Here is an 11313-nt window from a genome sequence, read left to right as displayed (position 1 = left end):
CATCTTAACTATACACAACAGGACATTTACATCAGGACAGTATCTTAAAATGGTCATGATCTGTATTTGTGTCACTCTTTTCTAGTCTCCAGTCCTCACTCAAAGCTGCTTTACACTACAGTGTTTGCCATTCACCCATTCACCCATTCACTCACTCATTCATACATCTACTGTATGTGCAGCCAATGTTCTTTCTATCACACTTCTTTCACGCTCACTCACACACTGCTGGCACAGTCGTCAGGAGCAATGTGGGGTTAAATGAAGGCTAGCAAAGCCGGGAATCAAACCCACAACCTTAGAGTTGGAGGATGACTCACTCTACCACTGAGCCGCCGCCGTCGCAGTCGCCCCCATAAAGATATGTCACCGAGTTCAGACTCTGAATTGTCATGTTCACATTTTGTCTGTGTTCACTGGAGTCCTGGATGATTCTGTGTCTCCTCAGTTTCATGGTTTCACTGATATGAATGGATGACTTTTTTTTCCTGTGTTGTAAATGCAATTAGTAAAAAAAACTTTTTGAAATAAACAACATGTTTACAAGGTTTCATAGAGAACTTGTAGGAAAATACATGTCATAGAAAAGCATTATTGTTGTTTTTTGTAAAGTTGTGAGTTCTGAGGCTTCATTTTACACTAGTTTGTGTTTAAATAGTTTAAATAAGCTAAGTTAACCCTTTAATGTATCGTTAACAAATACACTAATACACAACATTAATAGGAGAAAAAAATAACATGCCGAATTCTGCAGAACGTATTAGCAGTAAGCAGTATCTTATAAATAAAAATTATGTGCATATTATGATATTTTTTATGCAATAACTGCAGATTATTACATACTATCTTCAAAAACATGCTCACTCAAACCCATATATTTGAATTGTGATGCAATGACTTTTCTCTGTCACTTGAATTTTCCTGCACAAACTTTTCTGAACACTGGAATAAAGAATGGAGAATATTCAAAAGGTCCGACGCCCCCTTTCATGTGGCTCATTTTTGATGCTGCTCCATTTCAGGGCTGCGATTAAAACATATTCTTATGAACATTTTCGTCCTGTTTTTGATTCCTCTCGCTGGTAATCAATTCCCCCTCTCGAGCGTGTCAAATAAAACATTTAATGGCCATGACACAAGCCCAGATGTCAGTAAAAACATCTCATTGTGCTGTGCCCATGATCGTCCGATATGTCTCTAATTAATCGCAGTAGGTTTGTGGTTCTACATGGCGATTAGGCTCCTTTTATTCATTGAAATTTAAAAGAAAGACATCATTTTCCTGCAGTGTGTTCTTTTGTTGTTACCAATAAAGACACAAGACATGACAGCTTTTAAAAGGGAAGCCAAAACATCTGGATTAGGCCCTGATGGTGGATGGGACATGGATGACACAAAATCAAAATTTTTCTTCTTCTTTTTTTAGTCCTAGAGTTATTTTTTCGGATGTTACATTTGAATTATGCTTCAAATGGGGTGAAAAGTCATGATTGACAGCTCAGACAGACTCCCCCCCGTCACAAACAGGACACAAAGACTGCTTTAACTTAATATAAGGGAAGGAAGTAGACACGTGTTACTCATCTCTTATTAACGATGATATTAAAGTATTGTTTGAAAAGATTTATTTGCAATAGTTTGTCTGTGTTGTTGTTGTTGTTGTTGTAGGTGTGTTTCCATGTCGTTCCTGCAGCGTTCTTCAGTGCTCTGGCACTGATGTCGTAAGACACAACTGATGAGTCACAATCTCTCAAAAATTGTGAATTTTAGCTGGTTAGCAGATACATGAGATGAAATAACAGCACATCTCAGTCCAGATGTACATCTTTCTGGTTTCATATACCGTAACTGGCTCCGAAAAGCCGAGCACAGAGTAATGTACATCCCCGTTTGAAGTGAGTCTGGTTAAAATGATGCCCCGGGACATTTGTTTTACAAGCCGCACAAGTGAAGCTGTTGGACAAAGACAAAACCACAAGCAAAGCAAAGAAACCTGCATTTTGAGGATTTCATAAACCAAACGTCTGCTCGGGGAAAAAACAACTTCCCACCGTTATATTACAGGCCGCTATCACAACTTACCAAGTGTAGGAGTGGGATATTCTGTAACAAGAATAATGATGATTATGACGACGCAACACCGCAACCATTTTGTGAACTCCCAAAATTAGAAGGCAAGCGACTGCGCGTGTAAAAACAAAGCAGGACATCTCATATTTCAGGTACCTGCCAATCTGAGCGGACTTGTAAGGCTCTATATGGGTTAATGTCTTTGTTGCACACAAGAATAAATGTGCGTGTTTTTACGGCCATGCTATCTTTAGCACTTTGGGAATATCACAAAAAAATGCTAAAACCGGCCACTTCCATAAAACTCCTGCTGTAGTCCTCCCACTTTGAGGTTTCTGGCTTTAATGTGCTCGGACATACTTCAGTAAATATAATTTGCTTTATTTTTTATGATTATTTCTATACCGAGCCGTGCTCTTCAAAGGTTTGAAATGCTTTTTTTTTTTTTTTTTTTCTCAGTTGTTGAATTTGTTGCCAGAGAGCCATGACCTCATGCTGTAATTTTAGTCTAATTCCATTTGGAGGGGGAAACTCAACTGAGCAGACCCTTGATTCAAGACCAAAAAGGTTAAGAAACTACCACTGGCTAATAGCAGAGGTAGGGATGCTTAAGAAAATAAAGATCACTTTTTGACCTTCTTTACTTCCTCTTTCAATTGCGGCTCTCAATCATTTTTCTCTCTCTTCAGGGGCCAGCATGTGTTTTCATTTATGAGAGATTGTTTTGAGGTACTGTAGATTTGTGCTCCTGCAACGTGATTTTTTTATTTGTATTTTTATTTTTTTTTTGGTTCACTGATTTGATGCACTGAAGCCTTAATCTTAATCTTAATCTTGATAGAATAACTGTGGTAAACACATGTTGTAATGCTGACGGTTTGACGAGAGAGTTGTCACTACTTGCATGCCTGCACAGTAAATGTGAAGCTACCACCAGCAGGTGGCTAACTTCAGGAGGAAGCAGCACCTTGTTCTGTCCAACTGTAAAAAAAAAAGAAAGAAAAGAAAGAAAAAGCTGATGTTTTATAGAGATCTACTTCTTTGGCCCTGAGCAGTTTGGCAGTAAACCAGTGAGCGGAGACTCCCAGACTTGATCCCAGCCAAGAAAATAGTCTCGTGCATAACCTCCTGTAAAATGGCAACATGTTTTGTTTTTACACCTCACTTGTTTCTGCGTACAGGCGTGAGAACGCTTTCAGTCTTCACATCTGACGCCCAGTAAGAACGTTAACAACACATGACCCACAATGGGAAACTATTAGTTCAAGGACACATGGAGGTAAATTGTTTCCCGCTCAACAATTCTTCACCAAGTGTCTAATAAATATATATGTTTGTGTACCATAATGGACAAAAAACTGTTTCATAATCTGATAATCTGTCTCAGATATTTACACAAACCTTTTCCCCTTTTACAGAAACACACACACACACTGTGTCGTCTGTGAAGATAAAACTTCATGTGTGACGCACAGTCGCCCTGTGGTTCACTGTTTACCGTGAACTTGGCGCACATTTTTAATTATTCCCCGTTTTGAAACACAAAAACAGCCTCCGCTCTGAATCTTGTTTTAAACACAACTTCAAAAATAGTAATCATATGTATGAATGTATGAATTCACCATTTTGTTTTCTATTTAGCTCACTGAGGCTGCACTGAAGTTTCCGATCATATCCCACCTGCAAACCCACCAAAGAAAATAAAAAAATTAAAAATTAAAGGTTTCTCAAGTGGCATTTTATCTGATTTATGTACTTATTTGAGCAGAAGGAATGGATTCCAGTGTGTAAAGAATTATTTTCTGTGTTATTTTTGTATCAACGAATATAAACAGATGCTTTTATAAACAAACTGATGTTTAAGTTGAATTTAAAATAGGCAGGATGTTCATGGAGCATTATTATGGATCCACTACTCCACATCTTCATCAGAATAATGTAAAAGAGAAGGACACTTCCACAGTCCCACCGGGCTCATATTACAGGATTAAAACCTAATGTGTAGTGACACAGGAGGAGCTGACCGAGCACGAGGCAGTTCAGAGGAAGTGGGTGCTCTTACATCGACTACAGCATCTCTGCGTTCAGGTCCCATCAGTGGAATGATTGTTTCTCAAGCACCAGCATCAACACTTTCTATGCTGGAAAGAAAGAGAGTCTCAGATAACATGTAACCAGTTTCAGAGATTCAGAGATTGGCCTGGGTCATCTGCCTCATATGAAGCATGTGCATCTGTCCATGCTGATTAAAACAGAGCTAGATTTTGTCTTTAGATGCACGTTTTATCTGCTTATCATGCACAGAGGAGCTCTCTAAATATCCTGGCACAGAGGAAGAGGAGGAGGAGGAGGAGGAGAAGGAGGAGAAGGGCAGTCCCATTCATCACCGCTGCGAGGTGTGTGAGTTGTAGTCCGTTGTAACTGATGCAGAGGTAATGAACCCACTGTTTGGGCAAAGTGCCAGTGAACACAGCAGATTATCCACTCTGAGCCTCCTAAACTGTACACAGAGAATCAGGTTTCCTATTGAACGCTTCATGTTCCTGCCTCTGAGTCATCACAACGTCATATTTAGTTTATGTCGTTCAAGAAAAAGGGAAGATTCCTGAGTTAGTTTAGAGCAAACTCACCGGTCCATTATAAATTATTATGCCACTTGAAGAGGGAAATACTCACCTCCTATAGTGAAATGCTGTGCCTATGAACTGTTTTAAATGATGCCTTCAACATCTTATAGCTGCTTTTTAGATTTCATAAGACCGCGTATTTGTGAAAATAACAGTTATTCCGTGACATACTGTTTTCTGTACATTTGATGAAGATTGTGTACGTATGTAGTGGCTTCAAAAAAGTCCAATTAACCTTCTGTCTGTACCCTGCACTCTATATATTTAAAAGTTTGTCCTTTTTGTGCATTTTATCATGTGCATTTTATCAAACATGCATCACTTCCTTATGAGCGCCCTCGTACTGTAGCAGGACAGTCACCAGGATTAGATTTGGGACCCTTGTGTCACTGCTCTCCTCTCAATCCAACACAGTCTTCTAACATCCTTTGAGCACCAAATCACATCTGTGATAATATAATGTGTGTCTTTGTCTACATCCAGTTCAAACACACACACACACACACACGTCTATGTGTGTGACACAGCCCTCCTCCCTCTGCTTTTCTTTTGAGACAGGTCCTCCTCTCAGACCAATTCATCTCAGTCCATTGTCACTTCTGTTTCAAATGCTGTCCAGGTGATATTTCAAAGCTTCTATCAAGAAAAGAATAATGAAAAAAAAAAAAGCTCTCTTCAAACACATTAGCAGGGTGAGGCAATGTGTTTCACTGGATCCTATAATACGAGATATTATTGAGCCACCAAGGCGGTCGAGTGTAGACTATGTAGCAGCTGAGGGGATGTTTATTTATGTGTGTGAACACTATGTTTATTTGTCTTGTGCGGCACATACGTCGTGCTGTGTCTGAGCCATCTCGTGCGTAGAGCACTCAGGGACACCGAAGCCACACGCGAGCATTTGTGAGAGATTATTGGAGCGAAAGATATCGAGTCTGTCGCTCTGGGAGGAGGTTCCTCGAAAGACTCCGACCAATGGATGGAGATGGAGATGGAGCCGTGCAGTGTATGTGCACCATAGGCTTGAAGTGTGTGTGTGTGTGTTTATATGGGGGGGAGGGGCTCTACTAATAATATTTCTGGCTTTCAGCTGTATAACAGCGACAGCACACATGTTTTGGTTGTGACAATACTGTGGCATTGATAGATCCAGTGCCTCTTTACTATAAAAACACACAGTTGATGCACTAATAAATCACCGGAGCGCACAATTTTGCGCCTACTCAGCTTCATACATGGAAACTCAAATCAATCAAAGCACAGAAATGTAGTTTATACATTTAGTTTAGTTTGTTCCACTAGAACATCATCTTGAAAGATGAATTATTATAATTGAGAAGTGTTTTTTTGGTTAATTGTCCATGTTTTTATGATATCTTGGTGTGGATGCCTGTCCACAGCAATATCTATTTGTTTTCTTTTAGTTGTTGTTATTGTTGTTAGTGCCCTTAAAAGTATAGTTTGCATTTGAAGTCGCTCTCCACTCAGTGTTTAATCACAAAAAATGTTATTCGATTTTTTTAATCATTCAATATATAGCTCGTGGTTTTAGCCTTGGGGGGATAAGTGGTTTCCAAAAGAAACTTGTGCACTCAGACTCAAAAAATGATTAAAGGGAAGGAAAAGACAAATGTTCTGTCAAACTTTTATTATTTTTTGTTCTCTTAAATGCAATAGTTATGGAACAAATCTACTGTCTCATTGTAAAAAATACTTTTTAAAAGACAGCAGACATTTTTCAATTGAGCTGCTCACATGACATCAGTTTGGGTCGATGTGATCACATGGTTTAAATTGTACATTTAACATCTTATATTGTATTTTACAAGCATGTTGTGAGTTTCAGGTAAAAAAAACACACAACCTTTTTCTTTATAACGTAAGCCTGTTTACACTGAAGTATTTTTAAATGTTGTGTTTTTATACCTGGGCCTGGTGCACGATGAAGAGTCAGATTCAGACTTTTAAATAAGTGGCTCAGCGGTGAGTTGTTACTCCAGCTGCGAGAGTCTGAAAAAGCAACACTGTCAAGACCGAGGGAAAAGTACATCAACAACACAGCTAAACACACAAAAAGCAGCCTCGGTCTCACAAACACAGGCTGACTAAAGGCAGCTCATGCATCACGGTACTGTCAGCACTGTTCTACATTTGTAAACCTGCAAGAAAGTGTTTGTTCCACTTGTTGCACGAACAACAAGGGGTGACATGCAACTTGGATATCCGTCAAACTCAGGGAACACAAACGTGGAGGACGAGGGTGAAGGTTTACAGAGCGGAGGTAGAAAAAAGAAAGCTCAGTCTCTCTCCAAGTGCCCCTGCTTTTGAGAGTTTGCGTGAGGCAGCTTAACGGAACGCCGGGTTGTTTTTCCGCTCCAGCGAATTCTGGACTGGACTATAAACTAAAGACGACATCCTCTCATTAGTCGGCCCTCTGTGGCAAAGCCAGGCCATTTAGTGTACCCAAAATCCCATTGTTAAATTGTGCGGGTCAAGTCAAAGGTCAACCAAAATATTGATGAACTGTTTTAAGGAAGGAGGGGAGGAGAGGGCAGTGAGGCCTGAAGAGGCGGGGAGGCAGACGAAGGGCAAGGGGAGTGCAAGGGCCACAAACACAGCTGTACTGACGCACACACACACACACACACACACACTGCAGGGGAAAACACAATGACAATCCACAGTCGCACTATGGTTATGTTCACCTGACCAGCCACACCGTTAAAGGCTCAAGACTCAAATCTGATTGTGAAGGGTTGTTATTCATCTGAATGTAATGTAACTGCCAGATAAGATAAGATAAGATAAGATAAGATAAGATAAGATAAGATAAGATAAGATAAGATAAGATAAGATAGGATAAGAACCTATTTCATTTTCGCCAACTATATTAACACACCTGAGCGAAAAGTACTCAAAGTGTCTCAAATCGGATTGAATTTGTGAAATATGGAAAGACGTCACAGTTCAAAGTTTATGAACAAAAAGAAAAGAAAAACTGTCAAATTTTGTGACTTTTTGCACAATTATCGCTACTTTATATCACGACTAAAAACGTGATATAAAATGAATCATCACTTTGACTCAACAAGACATAAGAAGACGGAAAAAGAGGGCATTTTTAAAGCCTGAATATGTGACCTATAAACACACACACCCAGGATGTCCATATAAGGAGTTGTGTATTATTCCCATTATTCCCAACTTTCCGTGGATGCTCCTGCGGCACAGATCCGTGCTGCGTGACCACCAAGGGTTAACTTCTGATTCAGGCAACATGAGCGGATTCAAGCCAAGTACAAAATGAATTAATTCTGCATGGGTTCTGACGATTGTTCTCATTCATGACGCATGACCACATATTGCATAGAAATCAGAAAAATCGGACATGACTCACAGCCGCAGCCTGCTAATCTGAATATACAGTAGCTGTATTGTTCCAGTGCAGGTGTGTGACTAGAAGAGGAAATGTTACAGAAGCCGCTCCCTCCCACAGGCACACCTCTCATTTAAACTGTCGCTACGAGCACACGTGAAATTACAGTGAGCGTCTGCTGCTGCTGCTGCTGCTGCTGCTGCCAGAGGACAATAAAGTCCCAGAGACAAATCACCCACTCAACACAGTGTAGTCATAACAGCAGCAGCTTGGGCTCATAACCTAAATGAGATGGTGTGCAGTGGCCGAGTGTTATGGATTACACTGTTTGTTTAAATCCATGTTAGGTGGATTATGCTCCTTCACTAAAGAGGGCTGGCTGGGGTCAAAGGCCAGTGAGGCAAAGGCTGCTAAGAAGGTCCTCAAAACACAGCTTTCTCCCTGACCTGAGGGAATTCCTGCAGACACCGCTCTCTGTACTCGTGACTCCAGCTGGTTGCAAGGTTTGTGAGAATATCAGGACACACAGCAGTGGGAGGAAAAAGGCCCACACCGAAATCGTGTCAGGAGCTCACTGAGATGAAGGGAAATCAAAAATAAATACGGCTGTTTCTGGTCAACAAAGGTCAAAGAAGGGAGGATAAGGGTTTCTTATCGTCATTAAAAATAGGAAAAATAATATGTTATGAGCGATGCTCATCATCAACAAAGATAAGAGTTTCTTATCAAAATTTAAAAAAAAAAGGTTATCAATTTTTCTTATAATCAAAAAAGAGTGTTGTTTATCAACAACAAAAGATAACAGTTTCATATATATCATCACAAATTAAATAAAACATGATGCATGTTCTTGTACTCCATCATTTTAAAACATGGAGGTGTGAATTATTATCATTTTTTTCTCCTTAAATCCCAAAAATGCCTTTAATATTTATTCAGCTGATTGTATCTCATCCAAATCCACACAGTACTCATTTATATCTAAATTTGGAAAATGTACTGACCTGAACTGAATTTGAAAAAGTGCAGCATGTTTCTCAGAATCTAAATAAATGATTCTTAATTCTTTTGTTTCACTTGGTCATTTTCAGCATTGACTAAACAAACGTCCATGAATAGCCTGCAAATGTTTACTGGGAGTTGTTTAGTATGATTGTGCTTTTCTTTGCATGATAGTCTTTTTGTTCATGTTTTGCCTGAGGATTAACCTCAAATAAATCCTGATGGATTTTCAAATAAAGGTTAAATAAAGACATATTACACAGGGTATATTTATTCTCTTGTGCCAGAGTTTACAGCTTCATAATAAAGACCCTGATCTCATGTTTATATACATTTATAGGAGGTTTGCTCTGTTGTTTTCTGTTGTTGTCTGAAAGAAGAGAAGAAAACTAGCATTTGTTTGGGTCAAAGTTAAGATAATTTGGTTTTATAGAGCAAATAAAGGCAAGAAAACTCATTAAATATTGCGGGAATTTGAGATGGAGTTTGGTCTAGACTATAGGCTTTGTGTGTGTAGTCTATAGGCTTTGACCTAAACACCGGCGCTCTCATATCACAGTCGCTGTCACTGAGAGGGATTTAAGCGCACTAAACAAAAACAAAGTGGTCACTTTATGCTCCAGGCGCGTTTCTGGTGACATTTAACAGCAAGGAAAGCTATTTCCTTTACCATTCAAAGCCAAACGCTCTTAATTGCTCGAGAAGTCTGCTGCAGTTTGGAAAACACTTTGTGATATTCCTGCAGCTTGATCTCTGCGGTTCACTTGAGTCTGTGTTTATTCCTGTGTGGAGAAAATTGGTTTACTCGAGTTGTAATTTTGATATGACACTAAAATATGCCCTTGAGCGCGCACCATTTGGAAGCCTTTGTAGTCCTAATGGCCATTCATTATGGTTTTCAAGATAACTTTGTGTTGTCATTAAATGTGACTAAACACAGAAACAAACATTTCCCAAAAGCACCTTATCTTTGCAGTGGAGTGGACGGACAGCGATGCCACTTTGGCTGCACAGACGTGAATCAGATCGTCTGAGGTTCATCTGTGAACCTGCACCGTTGACCACGTCAGGCCTTTCACTGATAAACATCTTGGGAACGTTTCTTCTCTCAAAGTGCAGCAGATCACATCTGTGTGCAGGGCACCCGTGCAGGGCTCCCACAGGGGGAGTGGAATTTCCTTTTATGTGTTGTGTCACCATGCAAGTACAATGGAAATCTGGCCTTAGAAAATAAATACGGACACAAATAAAAGGGAATTTCTGTCAATTTTACTCACAGGGTCTATGGTAATAATAATAATAATGATGATAAAAAAAAAGAATCTCACAGTGAATGAGAAATACAAAACAGCCCACTGTCATTTCCCCACTGTGTAAATAAAACAAACTTTAAATACTTTAGTGGAAATAAAAGGGAAAAGGGTATTTTTTATTCTAAGTATAATAAATTGGACATGAGTGCAGATAGACCCCCCTGTTGCCCTCTTAAGGGCCCATTATAAAAAAGTTTTTACTCCTTTATTCCTTTTCAGATTTTATATTTCATTTGTTATGTATTTTTCTGTTGTGCAATAATGGTTGCAATTTTTCTGCAGTGATTTTGTAGCTCGGTTAAACATCTGCACGAGCGTTAACTCGGTTACTGAAATGAATAAATATGTTAGTAGGTTTTGCAGGTGTAATGTTATTTTTATAATTATTAAAAAAAGTATTCATATATAAAATAATAATTTTTCACCACTTTTGATACATGTCCAAGTCATATTCTTATATACAAAATTGCACAAAAAACAAAGAATATACATTTAGTTAAATTTTATTTGTTGGATTTTCTGTGTTTTCCAGGCTCTTTTAGTTCAGCTGAGGTAAACCTGAAAGCTGACTGGATCCTGCCCAGAACTGCTCTGATTAGAAGGATTTTAACAACAGCGCTTATTTAAATGAGTGAAGTGAAGCAGGTTGTGATGCTTTTTTTCACTCCTGAACTCAGAGGATGTTGTGATGTTGTAAATACCCTTTTAAACGCTGCTTTAGTTCTATAAGAGGCCCCAGTGTGAGTTAAGTTAAAAAGTCAAATTTGACTTTAGCGTCACAGGAAACAAATAAAAAAGAAGGAAAATAAAGCAGCAGTGTTGTTGTTTGTGTGTGTGTGTGTGTGTGTGTGTGTGTGTGTGTGTGTGTGTGTGTGATCCTCACTGTGGATAGTGGTGAGGTTTAATGTTTTGTCATTTCATAAAC

Source organism: Solea solea, chromosome 19 (assembly GCF_958295425.1).
Source record: "Solea solea chromosome 19, fSolSol10.1, whole genome shotgun sequence".
Classification (NCBI taxonomy): domain Eukaryota; kingdom Metazoa; phylum Chordata; class Actinopteri; order Pleuronectiformes; family Soleidae; genus Solea; species Solea solea.
The sequence above is the reverse complement of the archived record's forward strand: the minus strand, read 5'-3'. Positions refer to the sequence as shown.